Source organism: Amphiura filiformis, chromosome 6 (assembly GCF_039555335.1).
Source record: "Amphiura filiformis chromosome 6, Afil_fr2py, whole genome shotgun sequence".
Lineage (NCBI taxonomy): Eukaryota > Metazoa > Echinodermata > Ophiuroidea > Amphilepidida > Amphiuridae > Amphiura > Amphiura filiformis.
The window spans coordinates 32,893,833-32,918,293 of record NC_092633.1 but is presented as its reverse complement, the minus strand read 5'-3'; the positions used below and the strand labels follow the sequence as shown (position 1 = coordinate 32,918,293).

Genomic DNA, 24,461 nt, shown 5'->3' with positions numbered 1-24,461 from the left:
TGGTATTTATACCGTTAACATCTCTGCTTCTATACGTTGACGAAAAAAATATCGGTATGCGCCACCATACGGTTGTGCTCTTAAAACGCCAGACCAATAGCGCGTAATCAGCTACCAGAAATAACACGTTGTGATGACAATAACAGTATATTAATGTGGCGTTCTTGTTTTTGTTTTGTATAGGTGTTTCAAATCTTACATTTCCGCTTCAATATTTTAGATTTATTTCCTGACGTAGCTCTGACGCCATCAAGTTTACAATTCAGATGACGAAATGGGCCATGATTGTAATCATTAGGACCCATAATAATGACCTAGTATTATTTCGCTGATCTCTTACTCTATACATATTTTTGTCATATTGGGATGATTTCTAAACACCCTTGCGGGAATCAGTGTTAAATTTCATATCGCTTTTGAACTATCTGCCTGCTTACCCTGAAATCTACTCTCCTTACAAAGCTTAACGCACACACACGCCAAATCACACTGTGTTGTTCACTTCCTTTAAACCCTTTAACTAAACTACACCCCAGTATAATATATCACAAAACAACATCAGCTAATAGTAATAAATACGACAGAAAAAGCGGGGAATCTTTCGACATGTCCATGCATTGTGGATATAAACACTATATCAAAGTTGTTACTTTTCGTGTATCCCGGGTATGGAAAAACTACTTTAATGTCCGAAGCGTTAACACCGCGGCTACGCCGTATTCAAATTACCAGAATCTGCGTTATCCTAAAATCAAACATCTTCGACCGAAACCTCATTACATTGCAAACGGTTCTAGCATAATTTGCTTGTAGCCTATGTTTATTTCAAATAATTTATCAAAATAGAATACTAGAATTTGAAAGCATTCGTTTAAAAAGCATGTCTTTTAAAAGATCCTAGTTTGATATGCACAAGTGATACGTTTTTTAGAAGCCCTCATTGAAACTTATAGTGGTACACTAAAAGAATGCCCTTTATTCGTCAACTGCACCTATTAGGTCCCTACTTTTCTTCGAAATACACCGTGACTGGTGTGAAAAGGAAAAAGTACACATAAATTGTATATTGTTACAATTATTAGGAATTAGTCAAACAATGAACCAGATAATTTAATCAGATATTACGTTTACAGACATAATCGTATTTAAATCATGTAATTATGAAAGGCCTTTTTCATTTTGACCCTTGTTTGATGATTGTAAATAAAAATAAACTCAGTAATATAACTAAACAGCAAATAATGTAAGTTATTTGACAGCAGACTCTGTGATACACAATATAAGGTAAATATAGTTTATAATTATAAACAATTTCTAAATTTGTAGAAAATATCAACGACAAATAACGTCAATAGGACAGTTGGCATGGTTGGGCGAGGGGGCGTGAAAAAGTACGCGTTCATCTATACATCAGCTTTGTTATGCCGGAATCAATTATTATACAGATTTAAACAAAATAAACACCCAGTGTCACGTGTTTGGCGTAGGGGATATGTATCAAAACAGTTATCATGCTAAACGAATTGTAAATGAATTAAATTTACGTCACGCCAATTATAGACAATTACTTCAAATTAAAAAGCCGGTGTAGACAAATTATATATGTACATATTTTCGGCGTCATATACGAGTTTGCTTACTATACCTATAGTTTTATTATGCACCAAACAGGTTTTACGAATACATTACTGTCCGGTCTCTAAATCTTCAATTGGAACGATTAGTGGCGTAGCGTCAGTGGGCACGGGGGAACGTTCCCCTATCGATTTGAAAATTTAGAAAATCCCATCGAAAAATTGCCAAAAACGGCTTGTGCACCCCAATCATGCCAGTACGCATGTAACCTCGTTAATGCATCTTAACACAATTTTGTTGGCAATGTTGATAATAGTGTCGACTTTCCAGCAGAAGGGTGCACAATCATATATAAAAAAAAACCGTTCAATGTTTATGTGCACTGGCTACTATGGGGAAAGATTAAAATGTGTTCATCCTATTAACCCAGAGAACTAAGTATAATAACTTTTCATACTTATGTGACTTTAATATTTATTATATAAATGTGTAGTTCTGATGCATTCCGCTAGGAATGCGACGAACACTATTCGAACCTAATACCTATATATTTATATCTTCTTCCTCTGCTCTTCTCCAACGTGCCTCTTTGGCTCGGTTGATTGGAGCGTCGTTCTAGGATTACGAAGGTCGCCGGTTCGAATCCGGCCGGATGCACTGGGGTTTTATTTTCAACGTTTATGTGCACTGGCTACTATGGGGAAAGATTAAAATATGTTCATCCTATTAACCCAGAGAACTAAGTACTATAAGAACTTTTCATACTTATGTGACTTTAATATTTACTATATAAATAACAACATTTTACTCATAGTTAGAATAAAGTGCTCAATCCCAAAAGGGAGAGCGTATAAAAATTAAGAACAGACCTTCCAGAATTTGTTTATTATATAAATTATGTAGTTCTGACGCCTTCCCGCGCTAGGAATGCGACGAACACCATTCGAACCTAATACCTATAGATTTATGTCTACTGCTCTTCTACAATGTGCCTCTTTGGCTCGGTTGGTTGGAGCGTCGTTCTAGAATTACGAAGGTCGCCGGTTCGAATCCGGCTGGATGCACTGGGTTTTTTTTCAACGTTTATGTGCACTGGCTACTCTGGGGAAAAATTAAAATTTGCTCTTTCACAATCATATAGAATAAGTGAATCAAAGTAACAAACTATGTTTGAAACAAGAAAAACTGCACTCATGGAAAGATAAAATGCGTGCGGACACATACCCACATCTTCGCGACTTTCTGCTCACGCACCTCGTCGCCATATTAATTTTGATCTTGCAAGTCGGTTTTCAAGGATCAAGGTGCACACACATAAAAAATGCATTAAAATAATGATTAAATAACCTGAGTTTATATAAGAAAGACCCCTGAAGCGCAAACACCCACTTAGCCCACCCCCACACAGTCCACCTCTTTCACCTTCAAACGGGGGTGTGCCTATGCAAACGTGGACAATGTAGGCCTACATTTGACGTGGTAGCAAAAAATAGACCAATGCCACAAGACTATTACCTAACATTTGCATTGACTAATTAGCTATACGATATTTAGATACGTACTATGCTCCTGGATATTGCGTGATAACTAATTTTAGCTGCGCTTGTTCTGCTTTTGATAACCTAATATTTTTGCCACAATTGATAAATAAGATGGGAAAGATACAATCTGCTGCAGATGCTTGCATAAAAAACTTTCATTCACAGACTAACGAAAAGGGATTTAATTCAATCAGGACATTGTAAATTCCACAGTCACAATTCTTACTTAATCTCGGAAATGTAATCCTTATAATGCGGTATATATTTAATCAAGTTCGTCCTGGTAATACGGAACTTTCACCTAGAAACTAACTCTCACCACGATACTGCAGACGACAAGTTTCATTTTTTTTTTTTCAAAATTAAAAAATGTCAGAATTGTACATTTTCATGTCCATATTTAGAATCAGCATGAAAATGCATTAACATGAGTACAAACAAGCCTAGTATTGGGTCAGTGGTTCTTGAGATAGCACTTTGAGAAAATATCTCAAAACTTGGGACTATTTATGTTGAAGCCTAGCCTATATACTAGCACGTAGAGTATTAAAACCACCATTGGCTAAACAAGGTTTGACCTGCCAACGCACTCAATTGACTGGCCAGAGCGTAGCAAACTCACGTTGCAATCTCCTTTGATAGTCCGTTAATCATTAATTGACACAATTAAGGCGCACAATTGTAACATTATCCATGTTATCAATCAAGTTAAAAGTACAATTTGTTTTACAGACTGACAACCACGCAGTCGTTCCGAAAACCGATCAACGATTGAACGATTTCAGTGACGAAAATGAAGAGAAAGGAACGCTAATACAGTCCTTGTCTGTAATTATTTTAATATATTACAAAATATGCTTCATTTGTCCAGCTTAGGTAACCTGTTTATTGATATATAGAATAAATTTGCCTCTCAAATGAAAACAAAGATTATTAGTATGGAAATCAACAGGTATACAGGGTAGTCGAGTCACCCGTGTTACGTCCATCCGTAGATTGTACAGCTATGTTCTTTGTAACAAACAAAAACATGTTCTGAAAACGTTAAAAGATTTAAAAAATGTAAAAGATTTATTTGTATAGAGTTGGATTTGTAAGAGGACCTGCCAAAGGTATACCTATGCATGCCAAAGTTACCCAATTTTACGGTACTTTGCCTGTATTGTTGTACGTAGTTTATCACTTGTGTTGATATCATCTGTAGATGGCATTACACTGCGTAGTTTACCAACGGTGTTATCTTCTGTAGATAGCACTGCTATTAATACGTAGTTTATCAGTGGTGTTATCTTCTGAAGATATAACTGCTGTACGCGGTTTATCAACGGTGTTATCTTCAGTAGATAGCACTGCTGTACGTAGTTTATCAACGGTGTTATCTTCAGTAGATAGCACTGCTGTACGTAGTTTATCAACGATGTTATCTTCTGTAGATAGCACTGCTGTACGTTGTTTATCAACGGTGTTTTCTTCTATAGATAGCACTGCTGTACGTAGTTTATCAGCGGTGTTATATTATGTAGATAGCACTGCTGTACGTAGTTTATCAGCGGTGTTATCTTCTGTAGATAGCACTGCTGTACGTAGTTTATCAACGGTGTTACCTTCAGTAGATAACACTGCTGTACGTAGTTTATCAACGGTGTTATTGTGAGTAGATAGCACTGCTGTACTTAGTTTATCAACGGTGTTATCTTCAGTAGATAGCACTGCTGTACGTAGCTTATCAACAGTGTTATCTTCAGTAGATATCACTGATGTACGTAGTTTATGAATGACGCTATATTCTGTAGATAGGACTGTTGTAGGCTACGAAATTTATTAATGGTGTCATCATCTGTAGATAATACTACTGTACGTAGTTTGTCAATGGTCTTGTGTTCTGTAGAGAGCGTGGTTTATGAATGATGTTACCTTCTGAAGAGCGTTTCTGTACGTTTATAAATGGTGTATCTGATGTATGTAATTTATCAATGGTCTTATCTTTTGTAAACAGCACTGCTGTGCGTAGTTTATCGATGGTCAATTTGGTATTTATAATGACTATAAATCTTCAATTTATTCTATTCTATGTGGTGTTCCACAAGGATCGGCTTTAGGTTTTTAATGTTTATGTTATTTTAAAATGATATCTTGTTTTCATCCGATACTTTCAGCTTATTTACTTATGTTGATGATACGAATGTCATTGTCTCAAATCTCAATCTTATTACCAATGTTAATAACATTTCTACTTGTCAGTAAGTTATATTTAGATATTGGTAAGACCAATTACATGATATTCAAAAATCGTAACAGTATCCGCGTGTTTATTGTAATTTGAATATATGTATGGATCGTGTCAAAATCTCTAATGTTACTTTTACCAAATTACTCGGCGTAACCTTTGATGTTTTTTTTAAACTTGGTCTAATCACACATCTCATGTATTAAATATTATTTCCAAATACTCCGGTATTCTGTTTTGCCTCAAAATATATTTTTCTGCACAAAACCTGAATATTTAAGTCCTGCCTCATTTATCGTACTGTAATATAGTTTAAGCTGACTAAAATAATACCAATTTGCAGTCCATGAATCTCAAACAGAAAATAATTACCAAACTCCCACTAGTTTGCTCATAATCCTCCTTTATTCAAGAACAGCAATACTTTGGCCGTTTTTCATATTCATGGACAATTTTATACATTCAATTCTCTCGCCCACATTTTTACCGATTATCTTATTCTAAACAGATCAATTCACGGCTACTCTACCCGCATGTCTCAATTGTATCGTTCTCACAACTTTCATTTTAATCAGAAACGCTGTTAGAAGACAACCCATTATTATGGAACTCAATTGGTATTCATTTAGGGAATGCCAAATATCATACACATTCAAACGTATATAGTTAACCTAACACCTTATGCTTAATCTCATCAAAAATATTTTATTAGCGATGCTCTTTTAAATGTTACTTATAGTATATAAGTTCCAATTATGGTACTTATTATGTGAATAATACCACCGTTGTGTCCTTATGCGCCTGTCTTGTCAGTCATCTGTCTTGCACTCCTACACTGTCTCGTCTTCTTCGCTTGTATCTTGTCCCATAAGTTCTTCACTTTGAAGGTAACCAATGTTTTGAGCTCTGTTCCTTTTGGTTTTACCCGCCATGTAATCACTTTTTTCTTTTCATTCTTGTATCAGTACCAAGCATGGTGAAATAGATGAAACTTGAAAAAGTTGATAGCATTGCTGTACGTAGTTTGTGAATGGTGCTATCTTCTGTAGGTAGCGTTGCTGTGCGTAGTTTATAAATGGTGTAGATAGTACCAATGTATATGTAGTTTGTCAGTGGTCTTATAGGTGTTATCTTCAGTAGATAGCACTGCTGTACGTAGTTTATCAATGGTTTTATCTTCAGTAGATAGCACTGCTGTACGTACTTTATCGATGGTGTTATCTTCAGCAGATAACACTGCTGTACGTACTTTATCAATTGTGTTATCTTCTGTAGATAACATTGCTGTACGTAGTTTATCAATGGTGTTATCTTCAGTAGATAGCACTGCTGTGCGTACTTTATCAATTGTGTTATCTTCTGTAGATAGCGTTTGCTGTACGTAGTTTATCAATGGTGTTATCTTCAGTAGATAACACTGCTGTACGTAGTTTATCAATGGTGTTATCTTCAGTAGATAGCATTGCTGTACGTAGTTTATCAATGGTGTTATCTTCAGTAGATAGCACTGCTGCACGTAGTTTATCAATGGTGTTATCTTCAGTAGATAGCACTGCTGTACGTAGTTTATCAATGGTGTTATCTTCAGTAGATAGCACTGTTGCACGTAGTTTATCAATGGTGTTATCTTCAGTAGATAGCACTGCTGTACGTACTTTATCAATTGTGTTATCTTCAGTAGATAGCACTGCTGTACGTACTTTATCAATTGTGTTATCTTCAGTAGATAGCACTGCTGTACGTGGTTTATCAATGGTGTTATCTTCATTTAATTGCACTGCTGTACGTACTTTATCAATGGTGTTATCTTCAGTAGATAACACTGCTGTACGTACTTTATCAATTGTGTTATCTTCTGTAGATAGCATTGCTATACGTAGTTTATCAATGGTGTTATCTTCAGTAGATAGCACTGCTGTACGTACTTTATCAATGGTGTTCTCTTCTGTAGATAGCGTTTGCTGTACGTAGTTTATCAATGGTGTTATCTTCAGTAGATAACACTGCTGTACGTAGGTAATCAATGGTGTTATCTTCAGTAGATAGCATTGCTGTACGTAGTTTATCAATGGTGTTATCTTCAGTAGATAGCACTGCTGCACGTAGTTTATCAATGGTGTTATCTTCAGTAGATAGCACTGCTGTACGTAGTTTATCAATGGTGTTATCTTCAGTAGATAGCACTGCTGCACGTAGTTTATCAATGGTGTTATCTTCAGTAGATAGCACTGCTGTACGTACTTTATCAATTGTGTTATCTTCAGTAGATAGCACTGCTGTACGTACTTTATCAATTGTGTTATCTTCAGTAGATAGCACTGCTGTACGTGGTTTATCAATGGTGTTATCTTCATTAAATTGCACTGCTGTACGTAGTTTATCAATGGTGTTATCTTCAGTAGATAACACTGCTGTACGTACTTTATCAATTATGTTATCTTCTGTAGATAGCATTGCTATACGTAGTTTATCAATGGTGTTATCTTCAGTAGATAGCACTGCTGTACGTACTTTATCAATTGTGTTATCTTCTGTAGATAGCATTTGCTGTACGTAGTTTATCAATGGTGTTATCTTCAGTAGATAACACTGCTGTACGTACTTTATCAATTGTGTTATCTTCTGTAGATAGCATTGCTGTACGTACTTTATCAATGGTGTTATCTTCAGTAGATAGCACTGCTGTACGTACTTTATCAATTGTGTTATCTTCTGTAGATAGCATTTGCTGTACGTAGTTTATCAATGGTGTTATCTTCAGTAGATAACACTGCTGTACGTAGGTAATCAATGGTGTTATCTTCAGTAGATAGCATTGCTGTACGTAATTTATCAATGGTGTTATCTTCAGTAGATAGCACTGCTGCACGTAGTTTATCAATGGTGTTATCTTCAGTAGATAGCACTGCTGTACGTAGTTTATCAATGGTGTTATCTTCAGTAGATAGCACTGCTGCACGTAGTTTATCAATGGTGTTATCTTCAGTAGATAGCACTGCTGTACGTACTTTATCAATTGTGTTATCTTCAGTAGATAGCACTGCTGTACGTACTTTATCAATTGTGTTATCTTCAGTAGATAGCACTGCTGTACGTGGTTTATCAATGGTGTTATCTTCATTAAATTGCACTGCTGTACGTAGTTTATCAATGGTGTTATCTTCAGTAGATAACACTGCTGTACGTACTTTATCAATTATGTTATCGTCTGTAGATAGCATTGCTATACGTAGTTTATCAATGGTGTTATCTTCAGTAGATAGCACTGCTGTACGTACTTTATCAATTGTGTTATCTTCTGTAGATAGCATTTGCTGTACGTAGTTTATCAATGGTGTTATCTTCAGTAGATAACACTGCTGTACGTACTTTATCAATTGTGTTATCTTCTGTAGATAGCATTGCTGTACGTACTTTATCAATGGTGTTATCTTCAGTAGATAGCACTGCTGTACGTACTTTATCAATTGTGTTATCTTCTGTAGATAGCATTTGCTGTACGTAGTTTATCAATTGTGTTATCTTCAGTAGATAACACTGCTGTACGTACTTTATCAATTTTGTTATCTTCTGTAGATGGCATTTGATGTACGTAGTATATCAATTGTTTTATCTTCTGTAGATATCACTGCTGTATGTAGTTTATCAATGATCCTATCTTTTACAAAAAACATTAATATACGTAGTGTGTCAATGAGTGTTATCTAAGATAAAACTGATTTGGTAAATCTTTGAAGGATGGAAATATGAAAACTATAGTAAAAATGTTTTTGTTACATTTACATTACATTTCATTTGGCGTTGCTTTTGGGATTGATTAACTTGTAAGAACGATTCTGTAGCAAAACAAATGCTTAATGCATGTTAAACAAGTGCATGCTCTGTAGAGGCAATAATGTGATATTTTGAAGACAAATAACATACGTTCAAGAACATTAAGTGCAATAAACAAGTACGTGCGAGTTCCATATACCAAGCCGAGTAGATAGAACATAATGTGGTCATTATTTCGGGCGAGGTTATTTTAAGTAGTTTTTTGCATCATTTTAAGTCCCATCACGCCTTAAGATCTCAACCAAAAGCCTTCTTTCGTAGAAACAAAAATAGCAGCAAACTATGTAAAGACATGTTGACTAAGTAAGAGTCCGATCAATATGCCATAGTCTTTAGTTTGAGGTGATTTTTACAGGAAAACAACGATTATAAAGTAGTCAATTTGAAGAGATCACAAGTTGAACGATGTACGTGATCGGAATACGTAATCATGTTCTGTTTGGACCCAGGCCAACACAATGGTCGATGTGCTTTCTTGCATATGGGAGTACGTTATTCCCGACTGACTGTATAACCACGTGAGACATTAACTTTCTTTGATCAACTTTATTTCATATAATAGTATACTACCGTATACACACAAGAAGAAACTGTATAAAATACCTTAGTAATCAAATTATTGTTTGACATCTCAAACTTGAAGTGGAGAACTAAATGAACCTTCCATAAATGATATTTTGATTTAGGATTAAACAAGATACTTTGACTTTGGCTTCAAGTGAACATGTCCACGCTGCCCAACTCATGCAATGATGTGACTTGGGTCGTGGCCGCGGCAAGTATTATGCACACTAAAGGAGAACAACATGGGTTCTCGATCGAAACATATGGTTTCTCGATCGAAAACATGGTTTACACCGAGAAACCTGGTTTCTCGCTCAAAAAACTAGGTTTAGCAACAATTGAGAAACCATGTTTTTCTAATAAAGAAACCATCGAATTTTGTCCCAGAAACTAAGTTTTTCCAATAAAGCCAAGAAACCAAGTTTTTCAAAAACTGTGCTATTTGAATCAATAAACCTAGTTTCTGGATTCGAAAAAAACGTGATTTTCGATCGAGAAACCTGGTATCTCGGTCGAAAAACATGCCTTCTCTCTTATATTGCGCACAAATTTGGCATATATTTCGAAAGCTCGTGCAGTGATGTGATTTGGGTCATATCATTATTTTATGTATGTACTCAAATTAAGGTTATACGAGGTATTGTTGGTCGAAGCAGCCAAAAAATCGATTTTCATTATCTGAATCAATATATTATTGAAAAATAACACTTTGGTGTTTTGCAAAAGTTCATTCTACAAATCATATACTTTGAAAACTTGCTTAATTTATTGTTGTTAATGAGTTATGTACGTTTTACAAAAGTGTTGTTGTTTCAGCCCCTTTTACAACATAATTCAAGAACCACAGGACCTACAAAAGTATACCTGTGATATTTGAATTCTTCTACACGCTAGCTATGAATTGAGGAATGCAATTTTTGCTCAAGCTTACTACCATTCGCAAGATGCTGTGAACTACATCGTATATACATCACCTAGAAAGATAATTCTTATTCAATGGGTGCGTCTTGTAAAGAATTCACGTAATTTGATTGGTTTTCTGGTGTATAATATCTCACAATAGTTGATAGTGATAATAGTCAGGGCGCTGCGCCTCACCCATTATTTACGTTTTTACTGCCTCGGACACATTATTTTCGTGTAAAGGATCATGCATTACCCTTTATTTCTTAAATCAATCTTACAATTGGTCCACAGTCCATGATGACATAATTTCTTGTTTTCAAGTTTTTATAAATTTCATAAAAATGCTGATTGCCTTCACTCTATATTATACATCACGACCGTAACTTAAAATCATATCAAAATAAACCGGTGACACGGTTTGTTAGCTGTTTATTTACTGTAGTATCCAAAAGATCCTTGCTTCTTTGCTATATAACAGTATAAACATATTAAACATATTTATTTAGCTCTTTGATTTCTTGAAAACTACATTTAACAATTTACACACCAAACAACTCAAGTATCACGGTGTATTTGTAAATATAGAATTGTCTACTGTTAACTGTAACACAAATAAAATAGAGAAATTAGAAAGTGTTGCTATACTCTAGTCTGCGTGTAACGCAATCAAACAGAAATCAACAGAAACGGTTATATGGCCAATGGGTTATTCCTTTAAAATCCACACCCCCCCGTGGAAGATTTAGCTAAAGCCCTTCACAGAGGGAGTAGGCCTATGAGTTTTAAATAGAATAGACAATTGAGTAACTTCCATTTGAAATACTCACTCCAGAAGATAGGTATCCCACAGAATTCTATATAATATAAAGATCTTTGGTATAACCACAGTAAAGGGGGAGTATGGGTTTCAAAATGATTAACCCTGACATTTGAAAAACATACTCCCCCTGTGGAAGATATTTCCAAATTCTTCCACAGAGGGAGTGTGGGTTTTAAATGGAATAGCCCAATGGGACCTATATTATGACCTTTATACGGCATGGTTATTTTCACAGAAGACTCAAATGCACCATCATTGATCCTCCCAACGAAAGCGTCAAATATTTGCAACTTATGAAAGTGAAAGATAAGTGTATAGTCATAAATAGTTTTTCATAATATGACAATGACAGAAAAGAAGAAACGACATTGCAGTGAAACTATACATTCACGCATTTGCATGTTGCTGTAACAGAGAGACGCCGACAACATTGATGTCAATTGATCTTGGACCATAATACTCCAAATATTCGACGTAGAATATTCGTTCAACAAGTATTCGTTATTCAATCTATTTCAATTCATTTTTATCTTCTAACGAATGTTTGTTGACAAAACTCAATTTTATTTAATGTCGAATGTCTGCCGGAAATATTACGTCATCAAACATTCGTTAGAAGTTAAACATGACTGGAATGGGAATATATTAAATAACGAAGACTTGTTGGGTCGAATATTTATAGTCTACGTAGAAAAAAAGTATACAGCGGGCCTTATAGATCCTTAGTCCATTTCGGTCTTATCATTCATTGCAGAGTAGGACTATGTTAGCACAAAATATGCTTCTTATACTAATTGTACCATAGACTAGGAATATAGTTGGTCGAAGCAATAAAAAAAATTTCATTATGTAAATTAATAACTGAAAAATAACACTTTGATATTTTGCAAAAGTTCATTCTACAAATCATAGTAGACTTTGAAAATTTGCTTGATTTATTGTTGTTAATGAGTTATGTACGTTTACAAAAGTGTTGTTGTTCCAACCCTCTTTACAACATAACTCAAGAACCTCAAAAGTATACATGTGATATTTGAATTCTTCTACACGCTCGCTGTGAAATGATCAATGCAATTTTTGCCAAAGCTCACTACCATTGGCAAGATGCTGTGAACTACCAAATCGCAACAGTTTAAAATAGTTGCTAACCTTAAAGTAACATCTAACTATTGATCATAATGCCGATATGTTGCTTAAGTTTCGTGTTGCTTCTTATAGTGATTTGACTTGAGTTTATAGTGTTTTAGATTATTTTATTATTATCATTGAAATCATTTGTAATATATTGTTCATTACTTATGATTATTTAGTATACTTAAAAGCTTAATTATGTTCTTGAATGTATATGAAAGAGACGATCAAACAATACACGTATGCATCCTTCCGCTTTCACATCATATTAAGGACGATATGCATATTCTAGGTACGATTCACCTCCTACTAACACTTGACACTATGAAGAGCTTTATAAGTGACGCAAACGAGCCATTTCAAGTATCTAAAAAACTAAGTTTCTGTACATCCTTGGCGACCTGTGACAGAATTAAGTGTTGATGGGCAGTCTCCAAAAATGTAGACGATTCAAAGTTATAATATCTTGACCCCGTTTTATCTTATTTGTGGTATGCGCGTCACATTGTGATTCAGAAGGTGATCCCATCAAACTTGTTCATGGTAAAACATTCATGCATTAAGAGTCTTCATGCCACGTGGGTGTCGAATGCAGACGATAAGTTGTAAAAAAAAGCCCATCAAAATTCAAAACATTTCAGAATTGTACATTTTCATGACCATATTTGGAATCAGCATGAAAAATGCATTGCATTGAGTACCAACAAGCATGGTATTGGTTCAGTGGTTCTTAAGATAGCTCGTGACATTTTGAGAACATTGAAGTCTATGGCCAGCATGCAGAGCATTAAAGTGATGAAATATGAAATTGTAGGCCAATTTGATTAACGAATTTAGAAAGTTTTCTATTATATATAACGTATTGACATATTAAGAAGGCTCCTTTACACTAAATTGTGCCACTTATGTAATGAAACATTTCGTTATGCATGGTATTCCCATGAAATGCTCTAAAAAATACTGTAAAATGGACAGGGAAAGCAAAACAACATAAATACAGAGAAGTGTTTTTGTAAGAGACAACAAAATGTGTGATTTTTGAAGAGGAATCATTTATCTGATTTCACAATCAAAAATGATTCAACAATTCGAAATAATATGTAAGATAATGCTCGAAGAAATCAATTTGGCAATGATAAACATCCAACAACAAAAACATTATACAGGGTGTCACGAAAGTATCTTGACCCACTGCATATCAACATTAAAACAGTATCAAATGCATTATTAAAAAAAGAAAACTTGTAGAATTATCACAACTCGAACAATTTTATCACCATTATTCGGATTAACTACCGTAGCAATAGATGAATAAATGATTAATAATTTTTGTAATATATCGCCATGCGCTATGTCACGTTCACGCGGTACCAGCATTGAAATCAAATCGGCACAAATGAACAAGGCGTTACGTAATCTATTGCTTCTCCACGTTATATCCTCCTTGACCTGGATCGTAATTATATAGAATGGTTAGTATCTTTGAAAAGAGCGATATTGTATTCAATCAATTATTGGAGACATACACAGGTGATGAGTGCAACCTGCTTGTAGTGAAGGGCGATAAATTCAAAAATTATATTCATTTATAGCTATGGTAATTAATCCTGTTACATCATCACTTCTAAAAAACAGTAAACATTTAGCCACATAATAATTGTATTAATCCTTAAGTCCATTTGTAAGAGACGTGATTCAAAATAGCATAAAGAAACGTTGAGACACCCTATTATATAAACGATAACGCTTGAAATAACTGTTCTCTCAAATTCGTCGTTGCATTTGATCTTATTATATTATACACGCATAAATACTGCATAAATGCATGACGAGGATCTTAGATTTTTTGACGATTTCGTGTAAAATAAATAACATCCTAACGGATATCTCCTCATTTAAATTCAGTAGTCTCTATTACATAACTTCCTAGTTGATCCTTTGATCTATTGGCAATCATTATGTAAGATGTTGTTATAAACTTGGATATTAATTGAAAATACATTACCTTACATCTGGACATATGGCTTTCATCTCATAGGACGATGACAATTCATAATATTTTGTCGCCAATAGAATAACTTTGCTATTCGGGACTGTAACAGTATGTGGGTAACAAATCCCAATTTCATACCAGTGGGAGTAAAAAACCGGTCAATTTTAGTATTAAATGACTGACCTCATGTTCTGCATATAATTTATTTCATTTTATATATACATGTTTTAAGTGCAACGTTTCAAACGATTATTTTTATCTTTTATACTCAATTTTCTGAATGTTATTTCACACTGTATTTTTTTGTGTGTTTTATATCTTTAGTGCAAGATTGCTTAAATATTCAAATCAATTATTGTTCTTATTTGTATTTTTGTATGTTAGTTGTTGTGTGTAATTTGGCCTACGGGCCACGACTTGACAATAAAAATAATATTATTCCAATGTTGTTTTATTCAAATATAACATCCTTTTTAAAGGTTATCTTTGGGATATTGAGTTACATCCAAACATTATACTACATGAGAGTAACATTACTTTGGGACCCGTAACCCGTATCTCAAGAATCGTGACCCAAATAGTGCTATCATCGGTATAGCACTGCTCAATTGTAGGTGGCAATGCTGTAAGTGATTTATCAATGGTCTTATATTCTGTAATAGCACCACTGCACGTCTATTTTTATCAATGTTGTTATCTTCTGAAGATAGCAATGTTACACGTAGCTCATCAATGGTGTCATCTTCTGAAGATAGCACTGTTACACGTAGTTCATCAATGTTGTTATCTTCTGAAGATAGCACTGTTACACGTAGTTCGTCAATGGTGTTATCTTCTGAAGATAGCACCACTGTTACACGTAGTTCATCAATGTTGTTATCTTCTGAAGATAGCACTGTTACACGTAGTTCGTCAATGGTGTTATCTTCTGAAGATAGCACTGCTACACGTAGTTCATCAATGGTGTTATCTTCTGAAGATAGCACTGTTACACGTAGTTTATCAATGGTGTTATCGCCTGAAAGTAGCAATGTTACATGTAGTTCATCAATGGTGTTATCTTCTGAAGATAGCGCTGTTACACGTAGTTCACATTATGGTGTTATCTTCTGTAGATAGGACTGTTACACGTAATTCGTCAATGGTGTTATCTTCTGAAGATAGCACTGTTTCACGTAGTTCATCAATGTTGTTATCTTCTGAAGATAGCACTGTTACACGTAGTTGATCAATGTTGTTATCTTCTGAAGATAGCACTGTTACACGTAGTTCATCAATGGTGTTATCTCCTGTAGTTCATCAATGGTGTTATCTTCTGTAGTTCATCAATGGTGTTATCTTCTGAAGATAGCACTGTTACACGTAGTTTACCAATGGTGGTATCTTCTGTAGTTCATCAATGGCGTTATCTTCTGAAGATAGCACTGTTACACGTATATAGTTCATCAATTGAGTTATCTTCTGAAGATAGCACTGTTACACGTAGTTCATCAATGGCGTTATCTTCTGAAGATAGCACTGTTACACGTAGTTCATCAATGGTGTTATCTTCTGAAGATAGCACTGTTACACGTAGTTCATCAATGGTGTTATCTTCTGAAGATAGCACTGTTACACGTAGTTCATCAATGGTGTTATCTTCTGAAGATAGCACTGTTACATGTAGTTCATCAATGGTGTTATCATCTATATTTTGCGTGTTAAAGAAAGTTGACAAAGTATATGACTTCAATTAATAATTTGTAATACTTCTGGCGAGATGTCACAAGACAATTCTCCAAATAAAATATATTGATATTAATCCGCGATGCATTACGAGGTGATCAAACTATATAGCTTTACGCTATAGTAATATGCCTGTTGTTGAAACCAACAGTTCATCAGTAACTATTCCGTTCTACGGTTAATGTAGGTATATCAACATCTGTATCAATGAGTCTAGAAAACAAAATACCCTCCGACTAGTACAAATCGACATCTTATTCAACCATTATCTGCGATTTATCTGAAAAAATACTTTTTGAAATCGATCCGCGTAATCAGCAACAGGTGAAACAGCCAATTCAATTTTATATTAATATGCTATCTTGTGCACTTTTAGGGTTACGTTAATATGTCCATTATCAGTCATTTCTGTTATAATTTTGTTTGTTTGAACAAATACATGGTGTGTTGAGTAGGTGCAACCTGCTGCTATAAAATCAATACGAAAATAGTAAAGTGAATATAGCAGGAAGACATAACAACTTGGCAGCATAAAGTGTCGAATAAAAGTGTGTATTTATGAATAATAAGAAGAAGAACTATGACAATATAAAAGCATTTACTATGTCGGTAAATTGAATATAATTGAAGAAAAAATGTGATAGAAAATCTTCTGAAATAGGCTTATATTTGAGTCACTTAGTGCTTTATCGTCTCCAGCTATATACTCATCACGGCTCGTTTAAACCTTACTTGCAAAATGGATTTCACAAAACTACTGCTATGCTTGATATCTTTATCAATAGTGCTATAGATAGCACTGTTGTCTGTAGTTTATCAATAGTGTTAACTTTTGTAGATTTCGAGGTAGTTCATCAATGGTGTTATCTTCTGTAGATCGTATTGCTATGCGTAGTTTATCAATGTTATTATCTTATCCTGGGAGCACGGTGGCCGAGCGGAACGGGCTAGGACTCATAATCGGAAGGTTGCGGGTTCGAGCCCCGGCGACGCCATCGTGTTGTGCCCTTGAGTAAGGCACTTTATCTCGATTACTCCTCTCCACCCAGGTGTGAAATGGGGAGCTGTTATGAATACTGTCCATTGAGCGCCGCCCAAAGGTATGAGCATGCCTTGGGCATTGTATGGCAGCTGACATATTCTAATGACGGCGGAATAAATGTAAAGCGCTTTGGTACATGTTCACATGTGAAAGGCGCTGTATAAATACCAACATTTATTTATTATAACATTTATGTAGATAGCGAAGTTGCGCGCAGCTTATCAATGGTCTTTTCTTTTGCAAAAAGCATTGATGTGCGTAATGGTATTATCATTGTCATTTGTAGATAGCAATGATGTATGTAGTTTATTAATTGTTTTATCTCTGTAGATAGTACTGCTGTAGGTATATTAGCAATGGTGCTATCTTCTAATGATAGCACTCCTGTGTGTAGTTTATCAATGGTATATATTATCTTCTGTAGATAGTATTGCCGTGCGTCATTTATCAATGGTCTTATCTTCGGTAGATAGCACTGATGTACATAGTTTATCAATGGTGTTATCTTCTATAGATAGCACTGCTATGTGTAGTTTATCAATGGTATCTATTATCTTCTGTAGATAGTATTGCTGTGTGTCGTTTTTCAATGGTCTTATCTTCTGTAGATAGCACTAATGTACGTAATTTATCAAAGGCCTTATCTTTTGTACATCAGTATTATCCACAGAAGATACGACAATTGACAAACTACGTAAAGCAATGCTATATATTAAAAGAAGATAACACCGTTGATAAACTACGTACATCAGTGCTATCTACAGAAGATAACACCATTGATAAACTACGTACATCAGTGCTATCTACAGACGATATAACCATTGATAAACTACGTACATCAGTGCTATCTACAGAAGATAGCACCAACTATATAATCAGAATCAGAAGTTTGTTGACAATCTCCCAAACAAAGCAGGTATAAGTCAAAAGACAGATACAAAGACATTATATAGAAATACAAAATACACCAGAGAATTCAACATATTATGGAAGAGCAGTGATAGCATCATTCTCCTAATTGCTCATAATGAATATAAACTTATCATTAAGATTGCCAATATCAAAATGTTTCATTAATAATACAAAACAAAGTACATCTCAATTAATTATATAAAGTGGACTTCATAACAAAATGAAACTCATCCTCAATTACACTTTTTTACATTGTGTACATACTCTCTCTCTTCTGGAGGTAATCTTTGCAAGGAATATCGACCCATTTCAATACGTAATTTATGGCCAATTATCCGCAAATTACAAAAAGAGGACCACAATTGCCGTTTTAGGAACCTAACACAATGTTCAATTGAAAAAGAATGTTTAAATAATATATACAGATTATATGTAAGATGCTGGGAGAACTGAAATTACTATTATCAATCTATTATTATTACTATTATTAATAATTACTACGTGTGCATAAGTGCGATATACAGACGATATCGCGATAACACCATTTATAAACTACGCACAACAATGCTATCTACAGAAGATAACCCCGTTGTTAAACTACGCACAAAAATGCTATCTACAGAAGATAACCTCATTGTTAAACTACGCACAAAAATGCTATCCACAGAAGATAACCCCGTTGTTAAACTACGCACATCAATGCTATCCACAGAAGATTTGGTAAACTTTGTACAACAATGTTATCTACAGAAGATAACCCCATTGTTAAAGTATACACAGCAATGCTATCTACAGAAGATAACCCCATTGTTAAACTATACACAGCAATGCTGTCTACAGCAGATAACCCCATTGTTAAACTACGCACAACAATACTATCTACATAAGATAACCCCATTGTTAAACCACGCACAGCAATGCTATCTACAGAAGATAACCCCATTGTTAAACTATGCACAGCAATGCTATCTACAGAAGATAACCCCATTGTTAAACTACGTACAACAATGCTATCTACAAAAGATAACCCATTGTTAAACTACGCACAGCAATGTTATCTACAGAAGATAACACCGTTGATAAACTACGTACAGCAGTGCTATTTACAGAAGATAACCCCATTGATAAACTACGCACAGCAATGCTATCTACAGAAGAAAACACCTTTGGTAAACTTCGTACACCAATGTTATCTATAGCAGATAACACCATTGATAAACTATAGTGGTTGTTTTGACAACAATTAAAGTATTGTTGTAGTGTTTTTCATACAAAACTTTTAAATGTTACAAAACGTCTTGACCAAAACCAAAAACACATGTATACGTGTATATTGCTGTGCTCGTGCGGATAGGGTAATTCTATAGAGCATTTCGGAGTGGGTATCAAAGTCATAGCTTTTCACCAAGGGTGTCTCTTGTCGCATCGTGTAACTCTAAACAATAAACCCTAACACACGTTCCCATTGATTTACACGTAACTCATTTTGACATTCGTACTCGCCCGTTGTGTGCGGAAACGGTATCAAATTTACTGTAAATTTTGACGAAATCCCGCGTAGTGTATTAAAATCATTCTTAAATTTTTTTTTTTTTTAATAGTTTTTAAAACTTTTTCCTGCGAATATTCCGTTATAAAAAGGTGATAAATGGTGTCTCTTTTGAGCACTTTTAACAAAAACAAAACAAAAACAAACAAAAAATATTTAAAAAACAAAAACAAAGCCAAATAGTACAGCTACGGAACAAGACAAGGGCGGGGCTCAAAGAAATTTATAAACCATAGGTTAAATTTGGGTCATCATGCTCGTTCCAATTAACTATAATGCCGTACAATTTCCACCGAGAAGCAAATTTTCATTTCCGGCCATAATATGCGATTTGAGTGCCTAATTTTACATGTTAAAAGCAGATTTAAGGCATTTCAATCTTACCATATGGTTAATAATTCTCCAGCACACTGCCCTGTGGACTCAGGTAACCATGGTTACCTAACAATTAACCAATGGTCACTTTTCTAATGGACAAACTCAAATACAAGCTGAATAAATGGACACACACCAGGTCAAATAGTGGCAGAACACCGTATGTATATCAATTATATTGGGTGGTCAAAATTGAGGTCGATCATCAAACATCAATTTCAAAGATAGTCATCAGCAATCAAAACCGCAGCTTGCTTTCCGATTATTTACAGGAATTCCTTGTGTACACACTATTTCCGTGCACGCTTTTACAAGGTATTTGAATTTAAAGATGTAGTAGGCGGAAGTCCGCTAGCTGCTTTTGTTGAAAAAAAACCCCATGTAGTATAACTGCACTCATGACAATACAAAAGTGATCCTTTGTTAAATTCAGTTACCAAGAGAAACTGGAATCTGACCCACTTGCACAACCAACCCCGATTTAATCCCTCTCTCCAAATCGCCAATTTACCTTTTTCGAAATTGATTTTACATAAAAAGCTGAGTATATCCGTTAAGGGTTGTTTAATATCTAATTCAGTAGAGAAAGGTCTGAATGAAATGTACATGTATTAAAAAACAGAAATTTAGAGTACGTTTCAGAAAGTCTTGTGAACTTTGAGTTAAGCGTACCGACATATTTGATTTTTGAACGGTATCTTAATTCTAATACTAAAAATATTGCCAACTGTGTAGATCAATGATATCTACAGATGACAACACCGTTGATAAACTATAACATTTAAGACACTTGATAAAACTACATATAGCAGTGCTATCTACAGAAGAAGACACCATTGATAAACTACGTAGAGCAGTGCTCTCTACAAAAGATAAGGCCTTTGATCAATAACGTACATTAGTGCTATCTACAGAAGATAAGACCATTGAAAAACGACACACAGCAATACTATCTACAGAAGATAATACGTACCATTGATAACTACACATAGCAGTGCTATCTATAGAAGATAACACCATTGATAAACTATGTACATCAGTGCTATTTACCGAAGATAAGACCATTGATAAACGACGCACAGCAATACTATCTACAGAAGATAATAATTTATATACCATTGATAAACTACACACAGGACAGCACCATTGATAATATACGTACAGCAGTACAGAGATAAAACAAATAATAAACTGCAAGTAATGTTTAAACAAGCCGTGATGAGTATATAGCTGGAGATGATAAGGCATTAATTGCCTTATCAGAAGATTTTCTATCACATTTTTTCTTCAATTATATTCAATTTACCGACATAGTAAATGCTTTTATATTGTCATAGTTCTTCTTATTATTATTCATAAATACACACTTTTATTCGACACTTTATGCTGCCAAGTTGTTATGTCTTCCTGCTATATTCACTTTACTATTTTCGTATTGATTTTATAGCAGCAGGTTGCACCTACTCAACACACCATGTATTTGTTCAAACAAACAAAATTATAACAGAAATGACTGATAATGGCATATTAACGTAACTCTAAAAAGTGCACAAGATAGCATATTAAGATAAAATTGAATTGGCTGTTTCACCTGTTGCTGATTACGCGGATCGATTTCAAAAAGTATTTTTTCAGATAAATCGCAGATAATGGTTGAATAAGATGTCGATTTGTACTAGTCGGAGGGTATTTTGTTTTCTAGACCCATTGATACAGAAGTTGACATACCTACATTAACCGTAGAACGGAATAGTAACTGATGAACTGTTGGTTTCAACAACAGGCATATTACTATAGTGTAAAGCTATATAGTTTGATCAGCTCGTAATGCATCGCGGATTAATATCAATATATTTTATTTGGAGAATTGTCTTGTGACATCTCGCCAGAAGTATTACAAATTATTAATTGAAGTCTTATACTTTGTAAACTTTCTTTAACACGCAAAATATAGATGATAACACCATTGATGAACTACGTGTAACAGTGCTATCTTCAGAAGATAACACCATTGATGAACTACGTGTAACAGTGCTATCTTCAGAAGATAACACCATTGATGAACTACGTGTAACAGTGCTATCTTCAGAAGATAACACCATTGATGAACTACGTGTAACAGTGCTATCTTCAGATGATAACACCATTGATGAACTACGTGTAACAGTGCTATCTTCAGATGATAACACCATTGATGAACTACGTGTAACAGTGCTATCTTCAGAAGATAACACCATTGATGAACTACGTGTAACAGTGCTATCTTCAGAAGTTAACACCATTGATGAACGTAGTTTATCAATGATCTTATCTTTTGCAGATAGCACTGCTGTGCATACTTTAGCAATGGTCTTATCGTCTAGAGATGATACTGATATACGTAGGTTATCAATGGTCTTATATTCTGTAGATTGCACTGCTGTACGTAGTTTATCAATGATCTTATCTTCTGTAGATAGCACTGCCGTACGTACTTTAGCAATGGTCTTATCGTCTAGAGATGATACTGATATACGTAGGTTATCAATGGTCTTATCTTCTGTACATTGCATTGCAGTGCGTATTTCATCATGTATAGTGCTGTCTTCAGTAGTTAGCACCATTGTACGTAGTTTACCAGTGGTGATATCTTTACCAATTGTCTTATCTATTGCAGATAGCTACCACCAATGTACCTAGTTTTTCAATGATGTTATCTCCTGTATATGGCATTCCTGTGCATAGTTTATCAACGGTGTTATCTTCTGTAGATAACACTGCTGTACCTAGTTTACCAAAGATCGTATCGTCTGTTATAGCACTGGTCGAAATTTCTGGTCTTGCGATACATTTCTACATTTCATTCAGACGTTATTGTATTAGGTTGGATAAAAACCATACTGACAAGGACAAATACTCAACTGCTATGTGCATTTCGATAAAGGTAACTTCATGATTTAGGAGTTGTCCCTGCGGGTAGATAGGGCCAGACCCCGATTTTAACGAAGGATCAGTTATGCATTGTCATGGGTGCCGGGCAGTATACGACATGTTTTTCTTGGGTCTTTTTCAACGAAAAAGCTGCTAGCAGACGCTCATTGCTGCATTTTAAAATTCAAATACCTCGTAAAGGCATGCACGGAAATAGCGTGTACACAAAGAATCCTGTAAATAACCGGTAAGCTAGCTGTGGTTTTGATTGCTGATGACAATCTTTGAAACTGATGTTTGATGATCGACCTAAATTTTGACCACCCAATATAATTGATATACGTACGGTGTTCGGCCATTATTGACTTGGTGTGTGTCCATTTATTCAGCTTGTATTTGAAAAGTGACCGTTGGTTAATTGTTAGGTAACCATGGTTACCCGAGTCCGAAAGACAGTGTGCTAGTGAATTATTAACTATATTGTATGAAATTAGGCATGTAAAATTAGGCACTCAATTCGCAAATTACGTCGGGAAATGAACATTTGTTTCTAGGTAGAAATTGTACGGTATGGGTCAAAATGCTCATGCCAAGGTTGACAAAAGTGATGTACGGGACTGAAAAATGATGAAATGAGCCCGATGATGGACCTAAAGATCACCAAAAGACCATTATTATCATCTTTAAACGGAATAGTTCTCAGGAAGAATTTTTAAACACCCTTTTTTTTAAATTTATTTAAGAATTACTTTGATAAGCTGCGCGGGATTGCATCTAAATTACAGACAATTTGATACCCTCTCCACTCACCACGGGCGAGTGTCAAAATGAGTAACGTGTAAAGCAATGAGACCGTATGGTTAGGGTTTGGGGTTACATGATTCCATAAGTGACACTCTTGGTGAAAAGCTGTGACTGTACCACGCTATCCGCACCAGCACAGCTATAATATTACATGCATTATATACATGTTTTGGTTTTGGTCAAAACGTTTGTTTTAATAATATTTAAATGTCGAGTTATAAAAACGTTTTGTATGAAAAAGACTGCAACGACATTTTTTAAATGTTGTCAAATTATTTTTGTTATTTTCTGTAGATACGTATCTTTGCTGTACGTAGTTTATCAATGGTGCTATCTTCAGTCTGTAAATCGCACTAATGTGATGTAAGTAGCTGGTGCTGTTTTCTATAGATAGCACTGCTGTACGTAGTTTATTAAAAGTATTATCTTCTGTAGATAGCACTGCTGGGGAGTGCTGTACGTAGTATATAAACGTTGTTATCGTCTGTAGACAACATTGCTGTAAGAAGTTTGCCAAAGGTACTATCTTCTGTAGATAGTACTGCTGCACGTA

General features: G+C 34.9%; 1 long non-coding RNA gene across 1 annotated transcript in view; it reads left to right on the top strand.

Moving 5' to 3' along the window:
* Positions 1-24,461, top strand: part of LOC140155304 (uncharacterized) — a 366,814-nt gene that overhangs the window by 300,855 nt on the left and 41,498 nt on the right. The gene's annotated exons all lie outside the window — the stretch shown is intronic.